Source organism: Orycteropus afer, unplaced genomic scaffold (assembly GCF_000298275.1).
Source record: "Orycteropus afer afer isolate SDZICR_OR568_19922 unplaced genomic scaffold, OryAfe1.0 scaffold00048, whole genome shotgun sequence".
NCBI classification, from domain to species: domain Eukaryota; kingdom Metazoa; phylum Chordata; class Mammalia; order Tubulidentata; family Orycteropodidae; genus Orycteropus; species Orycteropus afer.
In genome coordinates this window covers 11,291,658-11,317,767 of record NW_006921635.1, presented here as the reverse complement: position 1 = coordinate 11,317,767, position 26,110 = coordinate 11,291,658, and positions in this window count along the sequence as shown.

The window sequence follows — 26,110 nt, the reverse complement described above, 5'->3', positions numbered from 1 at the left end:
CTGCTATGTCCTTTTCTTTCTGTCACGTGACCACTGCCTGGTGTAGGCGACATCTGAAATCACCATGGAGGGGAGTTCCTCCTGCTGTTTGGGAGATGACCCTACCAAGGCTCTGAGGTCAGAGGGCATCCAAAGCGGCTGGCGGCCACGCCACGTGGAGCCTCCTGAGGCCCATCCGGCAGATGTCCCTCATGTCCTTCATTATCATGGGCAGAGACTTGCCACTTCCCACCCGAATGCCCCTGTAATCGGCCAAGAAGCCTCACCGTTCGCTGTTTGGAAACAATTAGCCCAGATCACCGCCTCTGCAGCTTCAATTAATGTGGACACAGCCAAAAATTACAGGGAAACAGGGATGGATGCAAGGGGACGAGGTCACTGCTCGGGTGAGGTTCCCCAGGGGCAGGGCTGACCGTGGGGCCCTTCACCCTTCTAATTACATGGGGAGAGGGGCTTTCTTCACCAGGGGCCCCAGGAACCCTCTGAGCTCAGGTCCAGGAGGGTGTGAGTGTCAGGCGGGGGTGCCCTGATAATCCAGGCTCAGACAGGCATCCCCTGCCTCCATGCAGGCCCACCCAAGTGCCTCCTTTACCTAAGAGGACAACCCATACACCTCTGGGTCTCTCAGGACAGACAGCCTCAGCTTAGGGTTATGCTGTGCCGGGGCCACACCGGCACCCCCACTCACCTCTGCCCACACCCCAGGTGCTTCCTGGAGCAAGCAGAGGGCCCATTTCTCAGAAGCCAGACCTACAGGTGCTTAGAGCCAGGGCAACTGTGGTTTAATCCCAGCTCAGCCACATGCTGGCTGTGTGACCACACGCAAGTCTCTCTCTCTCTCCAAGCCCCGGTTTTCACATCTGGGATTCAAAACAAAAGCAGGCAGATGAGCTGAGCACAGTGCCCAGCTCACGGGGAGCACTTGGTCAGCACAGGCTGCTGTCGCCGTCGCTGGAGTCATACCGTCATGAAAAGTAGCAAAACTTGGCAGAGGACTCTGGAGCTTACAGGATGCTTTAACCCTGCAGTCCCTATAAGCCCATCCGACAGCCGAGGATGGAAGCAGACCAGCCGTCAGCTCGAGTCTCGATTAGGGGAGGCTCTGCGTGCAAGCTCACTTGTTTGGCTGTTGGCCACATGCCGGTGACCTCAGCTCCTGGCCATGTGGACCTCTCCATAGTGCAGCTCACAACCTGGCAGCTGGCTTTCCCCAGAGCAAGGGCTGCAAGAACGCAAGGGCAAGAAGGCAAGCAGAGGAAGGCCACTGTGTTTTTGTAACCTCATCTCGGAAGAGACATTGCACCACTTTTGCCAGGTTCTCTTCATTAGAAGTGAGGCACTGGACCCACCCCCACTTAGAGGGAGAGGATTCCACAAGGGTGTGAATACCAAGAGGCGGGGCTCATTGGAAGTCATCTTAGAGGCTGCCTACCTCTAAGGGACACTGATTGTCCTCAGCAAGGGGTGCCAGGCATTGTGTTAAATGCTTTGCAGGCAACATCTGGTTTGATCTTCAGTATGATTTGCTGGGTTTTGTCAAGTGGATCCTGACCCTGTGCGGCTCAGTAGACCTGCCCCGTTGGCTTTCCGAGGCTTTGATCTTTCCGAGAGCACATTGCCAGGTCTTTCTTCCAAGGAGCCTCTGGGAGGCAGGGGCATGTTTTCAAACAGCCAGCCTTTCCGTTCGCAGCCCAGTGCTTAACCATTTTGCCACTAGGCCTCCTACAATGACTCAGTGGAGTAAGTATTGTCTGGCCCCAGGAACAAAAGTGATTGTCCAATAGAGAAAGAGGTCAAATCCTCTCCTTGAAAAATAAAGCTGTTGTTGTTATCAGCTGCTGTTGAGCTGGCCCTGACCCATGATGACCCTGTGTACAATGGAACAGAACTCCACCTGGTCCTACGTCATCCCCGGCATCTTTTGTGAATTGGATTGTTGGTGATTTGTAGGGTTTTCACTAGCTGATTCTCAGAAGTAGATTGCCAGCCCTTTCTTCCTAGTCTTTCGTAAAGAGTCTAGGAGCTCTGCTGAACCCTGTCTGGCATGATAGCAATATGCAAGCCTCTGCTTACAAATGGGTGGTGTCTGCAGTGAGGTGCATTGGCCGGGAATAGAACCCTGGTCTCCTGCATAAAAGGTGGGAATTCTACCACTGAGCTACTGCTGCCCCCACAGGATGCTGTAAGGAAAGGAAAATAGATACTAAGAGGGGGGGAAAAGGTCTATCAAACACTATTACAATCCCTCTTTATAGCTGAGAAAATGAAGACTCAGAGAAGTTAGGTAACCTGCCTAGAAAGTCGGAGTTGCTGCAGGAACTTGAGTTGTATTTTCATCATTGGCATTGCACGTCATGTCAGGCCCTGTCCTTGGGATCCAGCCCAGGGCTGTCTGGGCTGCCCTGAAGTTGGAAGGTTGAATCTCTGATTGATAAGCCCAGGAAGCCAGCCTCCTGGCCAGAACAGGGAACCTTGAAAATGAATCATAATTCGATCATGTGATATCCTTGTCCAGGAAAGGCTAAGGTTCTTGGCCAGTGAGTGATGAAATTCTTACCCCGTCTGGTTAGGACTCACTGGAGATGTGGAAGGCACTTGACAGTGGTTGCCAGCACTGTCAACTGGACAGAGCAGAGCAGATGCCATTGGGAGGAAACAGCCGGAGCCCCCAGCTTTAGCAGAGCACAGAAACATCACCAGGGTCCAAGGAGATGGCCTGTCCCACCCCGGCCTGACAAGGTGCTGAGTCCCAGCAGAACTTGTCTTCTCACTGAAGAGGGCCCCCAAGAGCCCATGGGGCATGAATTAACCTAGAAGCCAGGCCTAGGTCTGCAAGATCTGTGGAAGTTCTCAACTTATAGAAAACCTCAAAGAAATGCATTTGCTGTGACCTTGGGCCAAATACTTAACCTCTCTAAGCTTCAAAAATGGAGTTCCTGCCAGCACCTCACAGAGCTGTCACGAGGACTCAGAGGTAACACGTTTATCACAATGCTTGGTATGTGATATAAATCCTGCGGAAGCTGGGCAATAAACAAGGAAGATCTCAGAAGGATTGATGCCTTTGAGTTAGGGTGTTGCTGAAGAACACTGAATGTGCTGTGGACTACCAGAAGAAGAAATAAATCTGTCTTGGAAGAGATGCAACCAGAATGCTCCTGGAAGTGAGGATGGTGAGACTTTATCTCACATACTTTGGAGATGTTCTCAGGAGAGACCAGTCCCTGGAGAAAGACATTGTGCCTGTTAAAGAGGGTCAGTAAAAAAGAAGACCCTTGGTGAGATGGATGGACACAGTGGCTGCAACAGTGGGCTCAAACACAGCAACCCTTGTGAGACTGACGTAGGACCAGGCAGCATTCTGTTCTGTTGTACATAGGTAGGGCCGCTATGAGTCGGAACTGACTTGACAGCACTTAACAACAGCAGCAATGGTAGCTCCTTCCAGATGTGGCCAGAGCTCATCCCCAGAAGGCACGGGGACTTGGGCACTAGTCCTACCTGCTTCCCCATCCCGCCTCTGCCACTATCTGATTGTAGGACCCTGGGCAAGCCATGCAATTCCTCAAAGCCTCAGTCTCCTGACTTGTAAGATGGAAATGATGCTCCGTCCAGCCTCACAGGACCACACTGAGGATGGAGATGTAGGCTGTGCCGAGCACCTGGGACCGAGTAGGTGCTTAGTAGGTAGTCGCTCTTCTTGGGGACGTGCCCAACAGAGACGGGTCACAGTCGTGCTTGGTTCCTTGGCCACAGCATAGGCTTGGCCCTAGTGACATTTGATTCATCAAGTAGAAAATCACAGGGGAAGGCATTTTCCGAACAGGTGAGGGCTCCAGTTTGAACTGAGCAGATCCTCACACCTGAGTGGAGGTGTGCTCTAGCCACCACAAAGGGCTGAAGGACAGAGTGCCTGCACACCTGCAAAGCTGCCAGGCGTGGATGGGACTGATGATATGCAGTGCTTGTCCTCTCACTGAAGAGGGCTCCTGGGAACTCACGGGGACGTGGGTTAACCTGTGAGCCTGACATGTGCCAGGCCTAGTTCTGCAGGACCTGTGGCAATTCTCATCTTCTAGAGAAACCCAAAGCAGTGCACTTGCTCTGTGACCTTGGGAAAAGTACTTAACCTCTCTGACCTTCGAAAAAGAGTGATGCTAGGATTTGAAGCCAATACATTTATCACAGTGTTTGGCACGTGATATAAATCCACAGTGAATGGCAGCTCCTGTTGTTACTGGGGACCCTGGGTGGTGCAAATGGTGAACATGCTCAGCTACTAACCAAAAAGCTGGAAGTTTGAGTCCACCCAGAGGCACATGGGAAGAAAGGTCTGGTGATCTCCTTCCAGAACATCAGCTGTTGACAGCCCTGTGGGTGCAGTTCTACTCTGACACGCATGGCATCACCATAGGTCAAGGCCAACTTGACGGCAGCTGGCAGTTTTCCTTCCTGTTGTTAAGGGATGTGCTGCTTTAGGGGGATTCTGTCACTCGGAAGGTCCCTCTGGAGTCCCAAAGAGCGAAGCTGGAACGTTGACATTAGGTAGAAACGCTCCTTGGAGAGATCAATCATAGGAGAATGGAAGGACTGTGTATGCACAGGGAGACAGCTTGGTGAGCAAGGGTGCATGGGAGGGAAGGGAAGAGGTGGCTATAGGGAGGCAGTGGGAGGAAAGCTGTTGCATTGTGGGAGATTGCAGTCAAGGTCATGAGACAAAGTGTACGTGAAGTGCTGTATGGAAGACAAATTTGCTCTGTAAACTTTCACCCAGATGACAATAAAAATTCAAAAAGGGTGAAGCTGGTTGTATTTCCCTGGAGACAGGTCAAGGAGGGGTGCAGAGCAGAGCACATGCAGGCAGCACCCATGGTGGACACAGGCTGGGTCTTTCTGAAGGCTTTGGGTGGGCTGGGGGAGGTGAGGGTGACCCTCTCCTTCGTCACCGTGATGCACCCTGCCCCTGCTCATAGAAGTCATGGCCTTTCCCCTTCTGCCTGGCACACAGGGACAAAGACACCCTCCACTATAGTCAGCACCCAGCTGCTCCCTAAGACAGGGTGCCGAGGGCAGAGCAGGACAGCCAGAGGGATGGGTGGGCTGGAGCAGCTATGGCTGCTGTCGGTCTCAGTGCCCTGGGGCACCGGCCACAGGTGGGCATGGGAGTGTCCAGGGCATGAGAGAGTCAACACTTGACCACCCAGGCACCCAGTATTGCCGGAAGAGTCGTCTTCTCGGCTGGGAGGGGCTGCCTGCTGCATTCGGGCTGCAGATGGTCAGGTCTTAAATCCCATCTGGTGGCTGCTCTGGTCGGCCAGGAGAATTCCCCACGGGCCAGCTCTGGGCTCTGGACAAGCCACTCTGGCCAACCTGACCCTCTGGTGACCCTCAGATGGTGGCTGTGCTCTGCCCCCCCCCAACTCTCTGGCTGAGTGCTCCCCACCCAAGGCAGCCTCCTCCACTCCCAGCTCCCAGCCCTCTCTCCCCAGGCAGGACTAAGAGCACACCATTTGGCATCAGACCAAGCAGGGACTGGTCCAGGCTCCACGCAGGCTCGTGCCAGAACCTCACTGACCCTCTGTCTGCTCCTCTGTGATTCCTACACCTCGGGGCCACTGCGAGGGGAAAGTGGAAGGAGAGGAGGGTCCCCAGGGTGCAAACAGGGCGCTGGCTGCTAACTGAAAGGTTGGAGGGTCAAGTCCACCCAAGGTGGCTTGGAAGAAAGGCCTGGCAGTCTACCTCTGAAAAAACAAGCCATTAAAAGCCCATGGAGCACAGTTCTATTCTGGTGTACATAGGGTAACTGTGAGAGGCCAACTCAACGGCAGCTGTGTTTCCTTTTTCTTTTCTTTTTTGGTAATAAACGCAGAGCAGAATCTCTCAACTTTGACACTATTGACATTTGGGGCCAGATGCATTCTTTGGCATGTGTGAGGGGCTGCTCTGTGCATTGCTGGATGTTTGGCGGCATCCCTGGCCTCTACTCACTGGATGCCAGTAGCAACACCCCCTAATTGTAACAACCCTCAGTGTCTGTAGACATGACCCAGTGTCTTGGGGGTGGGGGGTGGGAGCGCAGAGTCAGTGCTGCTGAGATCCACTGGCATCAGTGTCTCATGGTGCATGTGTGGTGCATGGTGGACGTGGTTCAAGGAGGCTGTGACAGGCTGGTAACCATCTTCTGAGTTACAGGAAGTCGTGCTACTGTGGGGCCATAGAGCATCGACAGGGACAGGGCGAGTGCTAGGCAGCTGTCAGGGGTTCTTTGCTGTCTTACCCCAGAGCCACTCTGGCTCCTCAGCCTGGAGAGAGTTGGTGAACAAAAAACAGACAAAATCCCACATCCACACAAGCTTCCTCCACCCATCCAATCCACTCAGTGCTATTTCTAAAATACAGACACAAGGAAGGGAGGAAGGGGGGACGGACAGGTGAACAAGCAGTGTCTAGCAAGAGTAGCTGCTTAATTAAATGGCGTCAGATGGTGTTACTGCTAAAGGAGCCCTGGTGCCACAGTGGTTAAAGCGCTCACCCGCTAATGAAAGGGTCGGCAGTTCAAATCCACCAGCTGCTCTGTGGGAGAAAGATGTGGCAGTCTGTTTCTGTAAAGATTACAGCCTTGGAAACCCTATGGGGCGATTCTGCTCTGTCCCACAGGGTCACTATGAGCTGGACTCGATTCGACAGCAGTGGGGTCGGTTTTTTGGTTTGGGGTGTTGCTACTGTTATTGGCTGGAGAGTCAGTGACAGCTTCCTTTGGGGAGAAGTCTGGACTGCTGCTTAAAGGCTTGGGAGACACTCAGTAGGCAAAGAGGGGAAAAGTGAGGGCAGGTCTGCTCCCCAGGCCTTGTTAACACCAACCTCGTCTCCTCCGTGGGGCATTATACGCTGGACCAGCATCCCGTGGGTACCCTCTATATAGGATTTACATGTAGCTGCTCCAACACATGGGACTTGGGGGACAACTGGGTCACTCTCCCGCACCCTGAAGCACCGTGCACATGGCTCTGTGGTTGGTTGTCCTTTTATTCATCCATCCCTTTACCCACCACTGTTTTCGGTACACCTACTACGTGCACCTGCGCAGCCCTGAAGATGCAGCAGAGAACAGGATTCACGTGGCCCTGGCACTCAAAGCCAATCCGCAGTCACCGTTTATCTTCCCTTTCTTTCCTCACTTGACAAACTTGAAATGTTTACATCACCAAAGGGAGGTAGGAAAGAACTATGAATTACGGTGCATGGTTTATGCAGCTGAGCCATTGAACTTGGGTAGATTCAGTAACAATTCCAAAATGATGACATATTTTCCCTCTTGGACAGTTTATTAAGAAGAGGGCAGGACCAGGTTTGCTGGTCCAATGGAGCCTGGTGTAACCACTGAGACTATGGCCCCTAGATGCCCTTCAGGTCTGGAATTGAACCCACAACTGTGGTTTCCAGCCAAACAAAGTACAAGCAAGTGAGTTAAACATTTACCTCAAGTAGACACACGCCCTGGAGAGAACAATCATGGGAGAAGGAAGGGCTGTTTATGCACAGGGAGATAGCTCAGGGTGCAGAAGTGTATGAAGGGATGGACACTGGGAGGAGGTAACTATGGGGAGGAAGTGGGAGGGGAGCTGCTGCATTGTAAATTTTGGTCAATGACATGAGACAAAGTATATGTGAACTGCTGTATGAAAAGTGAATTTACTCTGTAAATCTTCACCCAAATCCTAATAAAAAAAAAAAAGAAGAAGAAGAAGAGGGCACATGTCTGTCCCCTCCACATCTCCTGAGGGTTTCATGCTGGTGGCCCAGGCGTCCTATGCACCACGCGGATTTTGTTTTGTTTTGTTTGGGCCCACAGAGCAACTTTTAAATGTAATTAGTTGCCAGCATTGAAACATCATGAGAATTCACATAAAATCTGAATTCGGGGCTTCTCTAAGAAGCCAAGGAACTCTAGTGGTGTTGCATTTAAAGCATTCAGCTGCTAACTAAAATGTTGGAGGTTCAAACCCACCAACTGCTGCATGGGAGAAAAATGAGGCAGTCTGCTTCCGTGAAGATTTACAGCCTTGGAAACCCTGTGGGGCAGTTCTACTCTGTCCTCTAGGGTCGCTATGAGTTGGAATAGACTCAATGGCAGTGGGGTTTTTTGCTTTTTTTTTTTTTTTTTGGCCTTAAGAAGCCAGAAGACCTAACGATACTGGGCTTGCACGGTGCATGGCAATACTCGGCTGGAGCCAGGTGGTGAGTGCCTCGTCTGCCACTTTAGACAGACCCTGAGTTCTCTGGTTTGCCAAGGTCTCCATGTGACCCCTTCTCTGATTGAGTAACTGGCTGACTCCTGCAGGCATTGGAGTGTGCGTCCCTGGGATTAGAGGCCCCTGGGGAGAAAGGTCAGTCTTGCCGGGGTCTCTCCTCAGCCTGCCCAGCTTTCCCTCAGCAGCAGCCCCTCCAAAAGCCCCAGGGGGAAGGACCTAGAGCCCAGGGAGGAAGACGAGTGGCCTCACAGAGGCTGGTGAAGCCCAGCCTTGCCTTCCTCACACCCCAGCCTATTAGGAGAAGCCACTTGAGGGACTCAAAGGCAGAGATTCAAGTGGTTTTCATTGCAGCAAAGATGAGTGTTTTACCGGACGCGGCAGGAAGGCGGTTGAAGCATCATCAGACTCGCCTTCATGAAGGCTTCTCTGAGCTCAGAGACCTCTTCAGCGGTAACATGGCAGGAGAGTGAGTGAGGGACGGCTCTTCAGCTGGCTGTTGGGGCTTGGGGGCTTTGTAATCACTTTCGGACGATTCATGTCCCACCTACTTCCAAAGACTGGTTTGAAGTAAGGACAAAATGACTCACATTCTGATTCAAAGAATGTTCTTTGAGTACCTACTAGGCACTTTAAACGCCATCTACAAGACGGGATACTTGAGTGACATCACCAGCCCAGACTTGTTCTGAATCCTACTTCCTAATTTTCTTCTTGACATCTCCACTTAGGCGTCTCTAGACATGGCAAACATATGCATTCAAAACTCAGCTCTTTATGCACCCCACACACACAAAAGCTTTCTCACATCTTCTCTAACTGGTAAGCATCAGCCTCATCTCTGCAGTTGTTCCAGCTAAAACTGAGAGGTTATGCTTGATGTCTTTCTCCTTCATCCACAATGGCCAGTCCCACCAAGCTAGTTCTTTCCCCTAATTGATCTACCCATGAGTTAGTTAAGGTCTTACTGGCTGATGTACAAAGCAGCAGCCCAGAAGTTAGACGATGTATTGCATTGGGCAGATCAGCTACCACAGACCTCTTTAAAGTTCTAAAAAGCAAAGATGTCATTTTGATGACTAAGGTGCGTCTCACTTGAGCCTTGCTCCTTTTGGTTGCCTCATATGCATGTGGAAGTTGGATGGTGGGAAAGGAAGACCAATGGGTGCATTCAAACTGTTGTACTGGCAAGGAATCTTGACTATACTGTGGTCTGCCAGAACAGACAAATTCGTCTTAGTAGAAATACAACTACAACGTTCCTTAGAAGCAAGGATGGCAAGATTTGGGCTTGCTTAGTTTGGAAATGTCATCAGGCAAGACCAGTTCTAGAAAAGGACATCACGTTTGGTAGAGAGTCAGCAAAAATGAGGAAAATCCTCAATGAGGTGGATCGACACAACAGTTGCAACAATGGACTCAAACACACCAACAGTCAGGAAGATGGCCCAGGATGAGGCAACGTTTCATTCTGTTACATGTAAGGTTGCTATGAGCCAGACAACTCCATAGCAACTAACAGCTGCTGTAACGGGTAGGCCATGCAATCTTATTCTTCAATCAAATAAAGTCTAGGTAGGGAGCTGTGGTAGCATAGTGCCTAAGGCACTTGACTGCTAACCAGAAGGCTGGCGGTTCAAACCCACCAGCCACTCCTCGGAAGGAAGGTTGGGCATTCCTACTTCTGTAGTGATACTGCCTCAGAAACCCAAGGAGGGGTCGCTATGAGTCGGGGCTGACTCGATGGCAAATAACAACAACAACAACAGGGTTCAGGTGGTGATTCAAGTTCCTAGGGAGCTCCATCTTATGACCCCACCATCCCCTGGGGCCTTTGCTTCCAATCAGTGAACAGGAAAAGAGAAGGAAGGGGAGATACACCTGCTCTTAACAGCTTCAGTCCAGAATTGACACCATTGCTTCTGCTACCCTTACATTGGTGCGATCTAGTCACATGATTCCATGATGCAAGGGACACTGGGAAATGTTGTCTCTCGCTGGGCAGCTGCTTCCTGGTCACAACTACACACTATGGAAAAGGCATGTGAATGTCTGGTAGACTGGCTGTGTCTGCCTCAGCTCATTTCTCCTCTCCTTTGCTGCCACTACCCTGGTCTAAGCCACCACTGTTGTTTTGGACAACTGCAACAGCCTCCTTCTGGTCTCCCCAATTCCATGCCGGCCCCTCCTCTAATGGGTTTTGCACACAGCAGCCAGAATGGTGTTTTTAAACCACACAACAAATCATGCCACGCCCTGTCCTTAGAATACAGGCCAAATGCCTCCCGGAGGCCTACAAGGCCTGTTGCCTCTTTCACTTGGTCTTCTGCTCTGCCCTCACTCAGCTCATCCAACAACCTCCTCAGCACTTGGCATGGCCCGTGGTCTACACTTGGGCCACTTTGCTAACTGGCTGACTCACCTCCTCCTCCAAGTCTCAGCTCAGAGACAGCTGCTCAACCCCAGTGGGATTAATAAATCCTGAGATGGCAGGAACTACCTGTTGTTTGCTAGTGAGTTACCTCAGCGAGTGGTTGGATATCTCTCTGTGGGCTTCCTTGTTGATGTTCACCTCCCCCCGTAAACTCCACGAGGGTAAGGACGGCCTCTCTTCTTGTCACTGCTATGTTTCCCAGGACCTAGCACATTGCCAGGCACCTAGCAACACCACCAGCACCACCATTGGCCGTTGAGTCGATTCTGACTCATGGCAACCCCTGTGTGTCACATTAGAACTGTGCTCCACAGGACTTTTAATGACTGTGACCTTTCAGACGTAGATCACCAAGCCATTTCTTCAAGGTACCTCTGGGTAGACTCGAGCCGCCAGCCTTTCAGTTAGCAGCAGTGTGTTAACTGTTTGCACCACCAAGACTCTACCAGGCCCGCACTGGAGGCTCCATGCATGATGAATGAGTGAACAAACAGATGACACAATTGTCATGGACTGTCTACCGCAGCCAATGTGACAAGCTCTCTTCTGTCATTGTACAGTGGAGAAGCTGAGGCTTAATAGTCATTATGATAATGTTGTTGAAACCTGTCCACCACGGGTGACCCTGCAGGTATTTGAAATACTGATGGCATAGCCTCCAGCCTCACAGCAACCCACAAGCCACCACAGTATAATAACCTAACAGATGAGCGGTGGGAGCCTGAATGACAGGAAGTGGTTTCTCCCAGGATGACTCGGCGTGGACATGATGGGCCCCAATCCTGGATCCACAGGTCTGAACTCTTTCTGGCTGGGCCTCTTCCTAGCACTCTGATTTGGGGGGAGGGGGGTACTTTGAGAGGCTTTTCTTTGTCTTCTCCCAGACTTTCCAGATCTTCTGCCCCTGTGCTGCCCTCTGGGAGGCTGACCACTGCTTCCCAGCAACTCGGGGTCCTAAGCAGACAGAGGTCATGGCAGAGACTCCCCTGGACCAGCAAGGCCCTGGACGGGAGAGGATGTGCACCCAAACTGTGTAACTGATGGGAGATTGAGGGGAACAGGGGCAAGGAAGCAGCAGGGCCAGCACAGGACCACCTGGAGCCCAGGAGCCATGGGGAGCCTCAGAGTGAACCAGGAGTGAGCTGGATGAGAGGCGTGGCAGAGGGAGCGGGGCCTTCAACAGAGGGACACAGGCGCTGTTCCCTGCAGCCTACAGGGAGGGATGGCTACTGTCAGCTGCCCCTGAGTTGCTCCTGACTCATGGTGACGCTACACGCAGTGGAACAAAACCCTGCCCAGTCCAGCACCATCCCCACGATTGGTTGACGATCAGAACGTTGTGACCCATGGGGTTTTCATGGGGAGTGGACCAGTTTGACACTTAGGATTTTGGGAAGTAGAGAGCCAGGTCTTTTGTCCTAGTCTGTCTTAGTCTGAAAGCTCAGCCGAGACCCGTTCAGCATCACAGCAACACACAAACCTCTACAAACAGAAAGGAGGTAGCTGTGCACGAGATGCCTTTGTGAGAATCGAACCTGAGTCCTGAGTCTTCCACTTGGAGGATGTAAGTTCTGCCACTGAGTGACCTTTGCTTCACTGGGAAGGAATAAACATCCAGCGCACTGTCTGCCCCTGTGCCCTGCCAATGCTGTCTACTGCCTGAATCCAATGGGAGCAGAGGCCAGAGAGCCTGCTGCCTCTGTCAGCCTCCAAGAATACCAGGCAGGGTGCAGACTTGGGGGGGGGGGGATACACTGGAGGGACAAGCAGACAGTAGCCCCCCACACCCCATGCAGGCTGCAAGATGAGAGGTGACCATATCCATTAGGATGTCTTTGGTTTCAAGCATCATAAACTGACTGGCAAAATGCCAGCAAAACAAGGCTTGCGTTGCAGAGATTTGGGGTAGCTTTTAGATTGGAAGGAAGAGTTGAGGAGCTGAGCCTCAGCACCAGGCGCAAGAACCCCCAAGATTCTGGGGTGAAGGGGTAGGCGAGCTCCCCAAATAAAACTGGGGGGGGGGGCAGAAGAAAGGACACAAACGCCGGGCCCGTGAAATGAGAAGCCCTCTCTAGACTCACTGTTACCACAGAGAAAATGAAAGCCAGTCGGTGGTGAACCTAATGCTTCTTCCAGCCTCAGAAAGCTCACCTACTGCTTCTGTGGACTGTTTGTGGGCTGGAGACAGAAGTGAACCAGGGCCAGGGTCTGCTGAAGGCTCGGGGCTTTATCCAGGCTGTTGGGATGGTGGGGAATGATGGCGGACTAGACTGCAGCCTGCCTGTCAAGAAGAAAGGACGAGGTTAAAACCAGTTGCCTTTGGGGCAACTCCAACTCCTGATGACCCCACGTGGGTCAGAGGAGAACTGTGCTCATGGGGTTTTCGATGGCTGTTGTTTTTTTTTTTCTTCAGGCGTAGATGGCCAGGCCTTTTTTCCAAGGCACCTCTGGGTAGACTCGACCCTCTAACCTTTTGGCTAGCAGCTGAGAGCGTTAATCGTTTGCACCAGCTAGGTACTCCAAGATGGGGCTGTTGTTGGTGTTGGTGCTGTGTGCCAGCGAGTTGATTCCAGCACAGTGACCCCCTGGGAGAGCAGAACTGCTCCATAGAGTTGTTGCCTGTCATCTTTATAGAAACTGATCACCAGACTTTCTCTTGTGGAGCCATTGGGTGGATTTGAACCACTGACCTTTCAGTTAACAGCTGAGCAGTTAGTTGCTGAGCCACCAGGGCCTCCAAGGTGGGGTTATGGTAGAACAGTTTGGGAGTAAGGGCATGATCAGAGTTGATCAGGTTGCTAAATGCAGCTCAGAACCATATTGGTGGACCTGGGGGGCTGCAGCCCTGGGGGTGGGGGGCGTCCCTCTTGATGCCAACGTCACCATGTGCTAGTGCCCTTGTCACCTGCTGTACGGATCCCTAACCCGCCAGAGCTGTTGACTGCATGACCTCAGATACCTCAGGAGTCCAAGCCAGCCCCACAAGCCAACACGAAAACCCCTCTCCCTGCCAGCCTGATGGAAACCAGGCCACTGACCCCAGGGAGCTGCTGTGTTTGTGGCACAGGAAGATAAAAACCCGTTGCTGTGGAGTCAATTCCGACTCATAGCAACCCTCGAGGACAGAGTAGAACTGCCCCATAAGGTTTCCAAGGCTGTAACCGTTACAGAAGCAGACTGCCTCATCTTTCTCCTACAGAGCAGCTGATGGGTTCAGACTGTCAACCTTTCATTTAGCAGTTGAACACTTTACTACTGCACCACCAGGGCTCCTTACAGAAAGACAGGCCAAAGACAGGTCATTACCTTCCCCAAGGTGAAGGGAACAGCAACCCCCCTACAAAGCAGTTCACGGAGGGGCAGCCCAGGAGTCAACCGGCACTCACTCCAGGAACATGTCTTGTACCAGCCAGAGCTTGGGCCACACACACACCCTTGGGCAAGAGGTTAAGGGCAGTGATCACCAACAGCAAAATGATAAGCTCCTGGGGCTTCCTGACTGTGCCAGCATTCCAAGTCTTGGCATGTTTCTGGAATGATCTCTCCCCTCTCCTCCCTGTCTATCTCCCCTGGGCCAACTCCAAGTAGCCCCTCAGACCTCAGCTCAGAAATTCCATCCACAGGGGTGCAAACTCCTCTGTGCTGGGCAGAGTGAGTGGGCCTCCTCTGAGCTCCACCCCCACCATTGCCCTGAACACTCTGTAGTGGCCTGGCATGACCCTTAGTGAGTTACTGAACTTTCCCTGAGCGTCAGTCTCCTCCACTGAGAAATGGGGTTCCAGCAGCAGTCACCTGACCAGGTGTGACCCTTGCAGGGCACTTAACGTGACACCTGGCATGAAGGATGCACACAGTAAGTATGGTGAGACCTGGAAAGCCAGAAACTGTGTTGGGCGGAAACCTATCAGAGAAGGAAAGCACAGATATTTTCCACTGAGAGGAGTGAGAGAAAAGCTTAAGACAACACCCGGTCAAAAGTGGAAAACTCCGAGAACCAGAAGAAACAAGGCAGTGCCGTTGCCTTCCGGCTCTCGCAGGTTTCACTGTGAGCTGCTGTTGGCTGCGTCTTCCGCTTCGCGGGTGGGAAGCCCAGCAGCCCTTGTGATTCTCTGAGGCCTCAGACACCTGTCACTGATTCTGGCCACTCTCCCACCAGTATTGATTACGTAACGGCTGCCTTGGTTACGGGCGGGTGTTAAGTGGCCCAAGAACTGAGTATGTGGGGCCTTCAGGGATTTCTGAATGACGTCATTGATACATTTCCCATGGCATCAACTCAGTGGGGTCACAGCTACTTGGACTGGTGCTTGGAAAGTCTACACCCACTCTTCTGTTTCATCTCTGAGGTGGTCCCCTCATCTGTTTTACTGTTAATTGGCTGGATAATTAGAGTTTACTTCCTATAGGTCTTAGTGCTGCCGTAATAAAAGATACAAATGGGTGGCTTTAGAGAACAAGTTTATCTCCTCACAGTTGCGGAAATGCAAAGCTCACACTGGGGTCTCGGCCAGTCGATCCTCCCCCGGTGACTGTGTCAGCCAACAGCCTTCCTCTCCCTGTAGATGGGCCTCTTGTTATCTGTCTTGCTTTGGTGCGTGTAGATGTGTCCACGTCTGTTGTCACGTGGCCTTTTCCCTCTGTGTGTCTCTGTGTCTGTTCTGCTCTTTTGATAAGACATCGCTCAGAAATGACTAGGCTTAGAACAGTTCCTACACTGGAGTGACTTCATTAACATAACCCAACTACACTAAACCCACTGTCATCGATTCCATTTCCCAGCAGCCCCCATAGGGTTTCTAAGGCTGTAAATCTTTATGGAAGTAGATTGCCTCCTCTTCCTCCCACAGAGTGGGTAGTGGGTTTGAACCATTAAACTTCTGGTTAACAACCAAATGCCTTACCCACTGTGCCACCAGAGCTCCTTAACATAACAAAGGAAAACCCTAATTGCAAACAAGACCATAGTTCAGATACAGGACTTAGGACGTCCACACTTATTTTTCAGAGAGACACAATTCAATCCATCACACTATATTTAACTCCAAGAGGCCTCCCCTGCCAGGCTATCTAAAATTATGCCCAGTCCTCCCTCCCTGTCCCCTTGCCCTGATGTGTTTTTGTCTTAGTACTCGTTACACTTTGACGTTATATTATTCATTGGCTTACTGGTGTGATTTTAGATGATTCATGTGGTCACTTGTTATGGTTGGTCTCCCCAACTAAGAGGTCAGCTCCTCCAGGGCAGCGATTTTGGTGTCTTTTGGCCACAGCTGTATCCCCAAGATACACGCTGTATGTGCTCAATGGATAATTATCAGATGAATGCAAAGCAAAGCAATGAACCGGGCACTTTGCAAAGAAAATAAACAATAAGGTTTGGACTCTGGATTCAAAATGCTTATCATTGAGTGGTCAAGAAAAGACTTGGGAAAAAATAACTACAATTCTGGAAAGAACTGGGTGCAGTCTAAAAGAGGGCTTTAGGAACCTCTGAGAGGCAGAGGAAGGAAGGAGAAGGGCCTCTTACACTGGTTAGTGACTTAGGGGCAACTTTGTAGAATGCCTCTCTCCTCTGATGGACTGATGGGCATCCTGAGAGTAGGGATCGTGTCTGTTTGGTTCTACACAGGTAGAGTCCAGGTTTGGGTCATAGTAGGAATTTGGTCAATATCTGAAAGTAGATCCTAGGACCAGGATTGGAGTGTCAGTCATTGATCCAGCAGGTGATCTCAGGAACCACCAATAGGAGAGTGGATGGGGAAGCGAGACAGGGCAGGAGGAAACCAATAAAGGTTATGTGATCAAGCAGGTTACCCTTGTGGACAACTGAAGCTTAATCCTGTGGGAGACCCCAGGAGCCAGTACAGAACATGCAGCTCAGAGTTACCCACTCAAGGGGTCAGGGAGTTGGTTCTTTATACACGAACTCATGTCAGTCATTGGTTGCAGGTTGCTCCAAGGTGATGAGTAGATGTTAATTCTTAAGCAAAAGAGTTGCAGGTTCTCCAGGCCCGTGGCTTCCAGCCAAAGAAAAGACAGACATATGAGCTGAACATTTACATTAGGTAGATACCCTACTTGGAGAGAACAGTCATGGGAGAATAGAAGGGCTGTGTATGCACAGGGAAACAGCTCAGGGGGCAGGAGTCCATGGAGGAAGGGCACAGGGAAGAGGTAACTATGGGGAGGATGTGGGAGGGGAGCTGTTGCATTGTGGGAAATTACAGTCAACATCATGAGACAAAGTGTATGTGAGCTGCTGTATGGAAAGTGAATTTGCTCTGTAAACTTTCACCCAAATCACAATTAAAAAAAAAAAAAAAGTTAGTACAAAGAGGTGCAGGTTCTGGCAGCTGGAAGTTGAGTCAACATGTACATGTAATATTGGTAGATGCCAAGGTGATATGTGGGGGTGGGTTGGAGACTACGATAGTAAATAATGAATGAATGATGACTGTTGGTCAAGTGCCCACTCGATCAACCATACCAGATACCTGGTTGCTGTGACTTCAGTTTGATTGGTATTTCTCACAGGTTCCCAGGTGATGCTGATACTCCTAGTCTTGGTACTACCTTTGGTTCTGGAGGTAGGCATTGCATTTATCATACAGGACAGGAAGTAAGCCTGCCTTGTATTCTAGAGACACCATGTCTCTCTTCCAAAACTGTTTTCTATACAAATATCCTTGAAAAGATAGGATAAAAGGCAACCCGTACCACTGGAAATGACAGAGACACATGGTCTCGCACAGGTCCAGATGGAAGAAAAAGGGTGGGTGGGTAGATGGCTTGGTGAGACTATGAATGAATGGCTGGGCAGATATGTTTGTTGTTGTTGTTGTTGGGTGCCGTGGAGTCAGTTCCGAGTCATAGTGACCTTATGGACAACAGAATGAAGTGGAGCCCGATCCTGTGCCATCCTTAGTCATTGCTGCTTTAGCCCACTGCTGCGGTCACTCTGTCAGTCCATCTCGTGGATGGCCTTTCTCTTCTCCACTGACCCTCTGTTTTCCCAAGCATGATCTCCTTCCCCAGGAGCTGGTCCCACCTGAGAACATGTCCAAAGTACAAGAGCTGACGTCTCTCCATCCTTGCTTCTAAGGAGCATCCCGGCCACACTTCTTCAAAGAAAGACTTCCTAGTTCTTCCGGCAGCCCATAATATATATTCAATATTCTTCACCAATACCATAATGGAAAGGCATCGATTCTTCTTTGGTCTTCCTTATACATTGTCCAGCTTTCAATGTTTATGAGGCAATTGAAAACACCATGGTTTGAATCAGGTGCACCTTAGTCCTCAAGTAACATCTTTTTGTTTTGTTTTGTTTAACCCTTTAAAGAAGCCTGTTGCAGCAGATTTGCCCAATGCAAATTAATTTCTTGACTGTTGCTTCCATGAGTGTTGATTGTGGATCCAAGTAAAATTAAACCATTGACAACTTCAGTCTTTTCTCCATTCATCATGATGATGCTTATTGATCCAGTTGTGAGGATTTTTGTTTTCTTATGTTGAGGTGTAATCCATACTGAAGGGTATGGTCTTTAGTCTTCCTCAGTAACTACTTCAAGTCCTCTTCACTTTCAGCAAGCAAAGTGGGGTCATTTGCATATTTGAGGTTGTTAATGAATCTTTCTCCAACCCTGACACCACATTCTTCTTCACATAGTCCAGCTTCTCAGATTATTTGCTCAGCATACAGATTGAATAACATAGTGAAAGGATACAGCCCTGATGCTCAACTTTCCTGATTTTAAACCATGTAGTATCCCCTTGTTCTGTTTGAAAGACTGTCTCTTGGTCTAAGTACAGGTTCTACATGAACACAATTGAGTGTTCTGGAATTCCCGTTCTTTGTAATGTTTTCCATATTTTGTTATGATCCACACAGTCGAATACCTTTGCATAATCAATAAAACACAGGTAAATATTTTTTGGGTATTTTCTGCTTTCAGCCAAGATCCATCTGACATCAGCAATGGTAGCCCTTGGTCTACATCCTCTTCTGAATCCAGCTTGAGTTTCTGGCAGTTCCCTCTCATTGTACTGCTTCAACTGCTTTTGAATTATCTCCAGCAAAATTTTACTTGCATGTGATATTACTGATACTGTATGACAATTTCCACATTCTGTTGAGTCACCTTTCTTTGGCATACGTACACAGTTGGATCTCTTCCAGTTGGTTGGCCACGTAGCTGTCTTCTAAATTCCTTGGCATAAACGAGTGAGTGCTTCCAGCCTTGCATCCATTTGCTGAAATAGCTCAGCTTGTATACCACCAATTCCTGGAGCCTTGTTTTTCGACAGTGCCTCCAGTGCAGTGTGGACTTCTTCCTTCAGTACCATTAGTCCTTGATCCTATGCCCCTCCAGAAATGGATGAATGTTGACCGATTGTTCTTCATACAATGACTCTATATTTGTTCCATCTTCTTTTGATGTTCTCTGCATCATTTAACATTTTGCCTACAGACTCCTTCAATATTGCAAATCAAGGCTTGAATTTTTTTTTTCCTTCAGTTCTTTCAGCTTGAGAAATGCCAAGCTTGTTCTTCTCTTTTGCTTTTCTAACTCCAGATGATTGCACATTTCATTATAATACGTTACTTCAGCCACCTTTTGAAGTCTTTGTTCAGCTCTTTTACGTCATCATTTCTTCTATTCACTTTAGCTACTCTGTGTTCAAGAGCAAGTTTCAGAGTGTTTTCTGACATCCATTTTGATCTTTTCTTCCTTCTGTCTTTTTAATGACTTTTTGCTTTCTTCATGTATGATGTTCTCCCATAACTCATTTAGTCTTCAGTCATTAGTCTTCAATGTGTCGATATGTTCTTAAGATGGTCTCTAAATTCTAGTAGGATATCCTGAAGGTCATACTTAGGCTGACTTGGACTTATTTTCATTTTTTTTTTTGGCTTCAACTTGAAGTTACATATGAGCAATTGATGATATGTTCTGCAGTCAACCCCTGGCCTTATTCTGACTGATGATATTGAACTTCTCCATCATCTCTTTCCACAGATGTGGGCAATTTGGTTCCTGTGTATTCCATCTGGTGAGGCCCATGTGTGTAGTTGTCACTGATGTTGTTGAGAAAAGGTGTTTGTGACAAGTAAGTCGTTGGTCTTGGAAAATTCTATCATGCAATCTTCAGTGTCATTTCTAGCACCAAGGCCATATTTTCCAACTACCAATTCTTCTTCTTTGTTTCCAACTTCTTCATTGCAGTCATTGGTAATTATCAAGGCACTTGATAGCATGTTTGATCAATTTCAAACTGGAGACGTTGGTAAAAGTCTTCAATTCTTCCTATTTGGCATTAGTGATTGTGTGTAAATTTGAATAATGCTAATATTAATGGGTCTTCCTTATAGGCATATGAATATTATCCTATCACTGACAGCACCGTATTTCAGAATAGAGGCTGAAATGTTCTTTTTGGCGATGAATGTGATGCCATTCCTCTTTTAATGTGTTGTTTCTGGCATAGTAGACCATGTAATTGTCCCATTTAAAATGGCCAATACCAGGCCACTTCAGCTCTGTAATGCTTAGGATATTGATCTTTATTCGTTTCATTTCATTTTTGATGACTTCCAATTTTCCTGGATTCATACTTCATACATTCCACATTCTGGTTACTAATGGATGTTTGCAGCTGTTTCTTCTCATTTTGAGTCATGCCCCATCAGCAAACAGAGGTCCCAGAAGCTTTACTACATCCACATCATTAAGGTCCACTCTCCTTTGAGGAGGCAGCTCTTCCCCAGTTGCATTTTGAGTGCCTTCCAACCTGAGGGGCCCGTCCTCTGACACTATACCCAACAGTGTCCCACCGCTATCCACAAGTTTTCACTGACCAATTTTAGAAGCAGATCAGCAGCTCTTCCTTCCTAGTCTTTGTTAGTCTGGAAGCTTCTCTGAAACCTGCCCACCATGGGTAACCCTGCTGGCGTTTGAAATACTGGTTGCGTAGCTTCAGTATGACAGCAACATGCAAGTCACCACAGAACAACAGACTGACACAAGTTGTGGGTGGTGGTGTTGTTGTTATATGTCATCGAGTCGGACCCAGCTCATAGAGACCCCTCCTTGGGTTTTCCAAGGCAGTATCACTATGGAAGTAGATTGCCCAAGCTTCCTTCCGAGGAGTGGCTGGTGGGTTTGAACCACCAGCCTTCTGATTAGAAGTCAAGTGCCTTAGGCGCTACACTACCAGAGCTCCTTAAGTTGTGGGTAGGAGAATTAAAAAAAAAAAAAAATGTGAGACAGTACTTGTCCAACTATGCTCCACAGTTCTCCAGGGGCTTCCTGGAAGAGATCAGGCAGATGGAGGTCTTGCCCTGCCCCTTGAAATTCCTGAATAGTTCCTCTCTGACCTATTTATTGTATATATTGGTTCTGCATACAATTCCACTTGGAAATTTAAACCAAAACAATTTCCCCAGCTAAATCAAGTTTAAAAATCGTTGGTGGGTGGAGAAGTAATTGTGAGACTTGAAGGTGCATCAGAAAACTGGCTTGCCAGGCCCCACCTCCAGAGTGACTGATTCAGGGAGTCCAGAAAGTTCATGAAGAGTTCTGGGCGCTGCTGCTGCTACCGCCGCTGATCTGGAGAATCCACTTTGAGAACCTTCGGTATAGTGAAACCGTCCTGATTCCTCCATGCAATTGAATTCAGTCATTGAGTCACATCCACTTTTAAAGAGTGAGATAGCTGCAAAGTGGACTCAAACATACTGACTGTCATGAAGATGGCGTGTGGACTGGGCTGTGTCTTGACCTGTGACACACAGAGTAGCCATGAGTTGGAACCTCTTTGATGGTAACTAATAACAACGTGGTGTGACTGGGTGGCATATTCAAGGACTCGGACCATGGATTCAAACATGGCTCCTATCCCTCCAACAGTCTAATCGCAAGGCAGAGGCATGAATCCCACACAAAGTGATCGTAATCACAGTAGGAGGAGTTTCCATTTACTGAAGACACACTGTGTTCCAAGGACTGTGCTGAGGGTTTGTAATGCATTAGCCCATTCAGTCAGCACAGTCCTATCAGGTGGTGGTGGTGGTGGTTGTTATGTGCTGTCGAGTCGGACCTGACTCATAGCGACCCCTCCTTGGGATTCCGAGGCCGTATCACTATGGAAGTAGATTGCCCAACCTTCCTTCCCAGGAGTGGCTGGGTCCTGTGAGGTAGGGATTGTCAGTTATCTCTGATATCGACACATGCAAAAGCAGAGGCTCAGAAAGGGTAAAACTGGCCTGAGGTCACACAGCTAGGGAGCGGAAAAGGCCAGGACTGACAGCAACACTTTCAAATCACACCATCTCCTGGCACACTCCCCTCTTCCACACAATTAGAGAAGAGCATAAAATGGTTGGCTTGAGTGTCAGCTGGAATAAATCAAATGCCAAAACCTATGAGGCTCACAGAGCTCTGGGCTGTCAGGCCACAGAGAGGAATGTGGGTGCTCTCATTAGGGCTCTGAGAGTCTGGGTGAGGCCAACAGGGTCCCTTTGTGAGGCCCAGAGTGGCATAGACTGCAAAGTGCCAGCATGCTGACAGGCCACGCTGTCACTGCGTACGGACTCGTCCGCCTCCCTCATCGGACTGTGCTCCATGAGGCAGAAGTCTCGCCTGGGCGTCTCAGTGGCCCCAGCCCCTGGCACAGCTCCTGGCTTCTGTCCCACTGAGAGAAGGGGAAGATAATTACGAGGATGACAGAAGATGCCGTGGGTAGCTTCCAGACCAGTGGCTCTTAAGTTTGGCAAATGAAAGCTTAATGAAGGAGTCAGATACAGAAGATAGACTGAAAACAGAGAGTGCTGGATGGGGGAGGGTGGGGCTTAGAGGCCCGCAGCACACACCCCCCCCCGACATGCAAGGCAGCCCCCCGCCCCAAACCCTGCTGCAGAACCCAAGGGGGCCCTAGAGCAGAGGAGGCAAGCCACTGCTCCGCCTCCACCCCAGGAATTTACAGAGGGGCAAACTGAGGCCCAAATAGGGGACGGGCCTTGCGCAAGGTCACACAGCGGATTGAGGGCCCAGAGTGGTGAAGCGTCGAATCCCTGACACTGGTTTTTGAGGCTTTCTGGAATCCCGGCTGTATTGCTATCTGCTGCTCTCTGCCTGGCTGCCCCATCAGCTTTCTGTTATCCCTTCCCTGGCCACTGGTCTCAGCATTTTCCTAATTCTTAGGACTGAGCTCAGCCATACCACGTCTGTATGTGTGTGTGTGTGGTATGGAGGGGAGAGCAGTATTGTCAGGTGTCTCGTCTCTGATGGGTATGGGGGGGGCCATTGTTGCTGAGAAGCTGTGGTGTTGAACTCCAAACATCTGTTCGAGCTGAGAGTTAGGACTGACCCAGCCCAGCTCCCTGGGAAGGCCTTACCGACACAGTAGACACTGGCTTCACGGGTATGTTTGCCAACTGGGGACCAGGAGACCACCTGCCTCAGTGTCCCCTAGAGAACTTACTAAAAATGGGCCTCTTGGGGCCTACTACATGCCTACAGACTTGAAACCTTTGAGTATGTTGGAGAACTCGGATCACTCTTCTCAGGGAACTCTTAGGCACCTGGCAGTTAAAGGCCTCTGCTTTACGCTCCGATTAAGACCCTCCTTGCCATTCAGGGAGCTCTGGTGGCACTGTAGTTAAAGCATAGGGCTACTAACCAAAAGGTCAGTGGTTTGAACCCACCAGCTGCTCCATGGAAGAAAGATGAGCAGTCCACTTCCATAAAGGTTGATGGCCTTAGAGACCATATAGGACAGTGCTCTGTCCTATGAGGTCACTATGAGTCAGAATCGACTTGATCGCAGTGGGTATGTGGGTTTGGGGTTTTGCCGTTCAAATGCCTCCCCTCACTGGTGATGAAATCCATTTCCTCTTGTACCGGGGGTCAAGGTGGTTTAGTTTGGTGGCGTATTACTCTGGAAACATTTGAATGAATGCCTTGCAGTGGAGTACGCACTACAGTTAGCCACAGACCCCACTACTCCCCAGTGTCTCACAGCCAGCCACTCCATCTGTTCCCTGTTAAGTGTTGCCCCCTACGTACAGTAGTTTTTCCTCAGAACCCAGTGTAAGTCAGGCCTTCAGATGCTCCAGGCTTAGAGGGTTCCTGCAATGTGAGTGTTGTGACTTGGGAGCAGGAATAGCACAGGCAAGGATCCTGCCCTGAGACTTAATTGGGACTATGAACACAAAACTTAGGGCTCCTTCCAAGTTTTCGGTTTGTCGCCCTGGCTGATTGCATCCCTCACGCTTCCTCTCACCCCCACTCCAGTACCCCCACCCTCATCCTTTTTGATGTCTTCTCTGTGGACAGAAGCTGCAAGAGGAGGCTGGGAGTTGGAAGATGCAGACAGTCTAACTCACTCAAGTCAGATCAGCGTAGTGGGGACTCAGGCCTCCAGCTTCCCAAGGCTGAGTAAAAAACAGGAGCTGCAGACCCAGCCAAGCCATGGTGTTTTCAATCACCTCATATCCATGTGACAGCTGGACAATGAATAAGGAAGACCAAAGAAGAGTCAGTGCTTTCGAGCTGTGGTGTTGATGATGAATACTGGAAGTACTATGGACTGCCAGAACTAACAAACCTGTCCTGGAAGAAGTATAGCCGAAATGCTCATTGGAAGTGAGAATGGCCAGACTTCATCTGACCTACTTTGGTCATGTTATCAGAGGGAACCATTCCCTAGAGAAGGACATCATGCTTGGTAAAGTGGAGGGTCCACAAAAAAGGGCAAGAACCTCAATGAGATGGACTGACACAGTGGCTGCAGCGATGGGCTCAGGTATAGCAGGAATCGTGAGGCTGGCGCAGGACCGGGCAGGGTTTCGTTCTGTTGTGCAGAGGGTCGCTATGAGTCAGAGCCGAGTTGATGGCACCTAACAACAACACATCAGCAGACCCACCTGGCCAGTCTCAGGAAAACTGGAATGTGACAGTGAAGGTTTATCGCCATCTGTCAGTCATTCAGGGAACTGCTTCTCTGGCCAACTGGCTGCGTGGAGCAAGAGGCACCTGCAAACCTGCCAGCCAGATTCTGGGACGAGAAGTTTTTGCTCATGAAAGTGCCCTGAAGGACTGTTGAGTCCATCTTCTCTTAACCATTTCAGATTCTCATACCCTTTAAAAAGCAGCTGAAGACTATGAACCCTACCTGATTCTGCATATAATTCCAAGGAGTTGGCCATCCGTAAGTTAAGATCCCCTTCTGAGACTTAGAGATGCCAAGGGACTTGCCCAAATTCACACAGCAATTAAGGAAAGAGCCAGGTCTAGGAGCCAGGTGTTCTAGTCTAAAATCTAATGTTCTTTCTTGTACTCCAGGCTGCCTCTTTAAGTCTTAAAGGGCCCCTCCATCTTTCTCCCCTGTTGAAATCATATGTCTACACGATGCTTGACCAGGGTATAGCCATCTCCAGGAACTGTGGCACACTCCCCCTCCTGGGAGGCCTGCCATCCCTCTTACCAACAAGCTTTCTGAAGAAGAATGTCCTCAGGGCCACTTTGGTGGCCTTCTCTCATTAGGAGCCCCAGAACCAGCATCATGAGTCAGGATGAGAATCTGACTGGCCATTGACAGGCTGTGTGCCTTCAGGTGAATCACCCAACCTTCCTGGGCCTTGGCCCACCCCTTCAGTAAAACATCAGGGCTGGGGACAGCCATCTCCAAGGGCCCATCCACCTGCCGCCCCCTCACTCTCACTCTGCAAGACTGACCATGGGTGCACATCTGAGTGACTGCATGGCCGAGCACCCAGGCATAGTGTCAAAAGCAGAATTCTATTCCAGAATCAGAGGCCCTGGGTGGTGTGGGGTGGAGGGAGGAGATCTGTGCACAGGCAGGAGCTGGGGGTGCTTCCTCTAGCACCCTCTGTCTCTCTGTACCAGCACTTTGAACCAGTTCAGCCTGGTTCAGTCATGGCTGATGAAGCAACAGTGGAATGGAATGGAATTTTTAGAATGTGGGTGAACTGAAACACTAACTAGAATGGGAAAAAAAAAATTATCTGCTAGAAACTTTATCTCCCTCTTAGAAAACAAGAGCAATGTGTCTGTGGCAGAGTGACCAAATCTCTTGACCATCTGAGTCGAAAGCAGCGCTGCCCTCCTCAAAGATAGTGGCTGGCTGCTGGCTGCTGACCGCTTTGCGTGCGTATGAGTCTCCACGGTCCTGCTAGCAATCCAGTCTTGTGCTTCAGGCTCCTGGAAGGGCTCAGTGCCTACTCTGAGTCTCTCATTCCAGGGTTTTGACCCATAATTGCTCCTGTTTTGCAGTTTGGATCACCCAAACCTTACAGTTTACAAATTTGAGTCTGTTCTGGTTTTGCTCCATTGTCTATGGCTGAATCAGTTTGAACTGGTCCAAAGCCCTTCTCTCTATACCCACTGTGGGCCTGCAAGTCAGG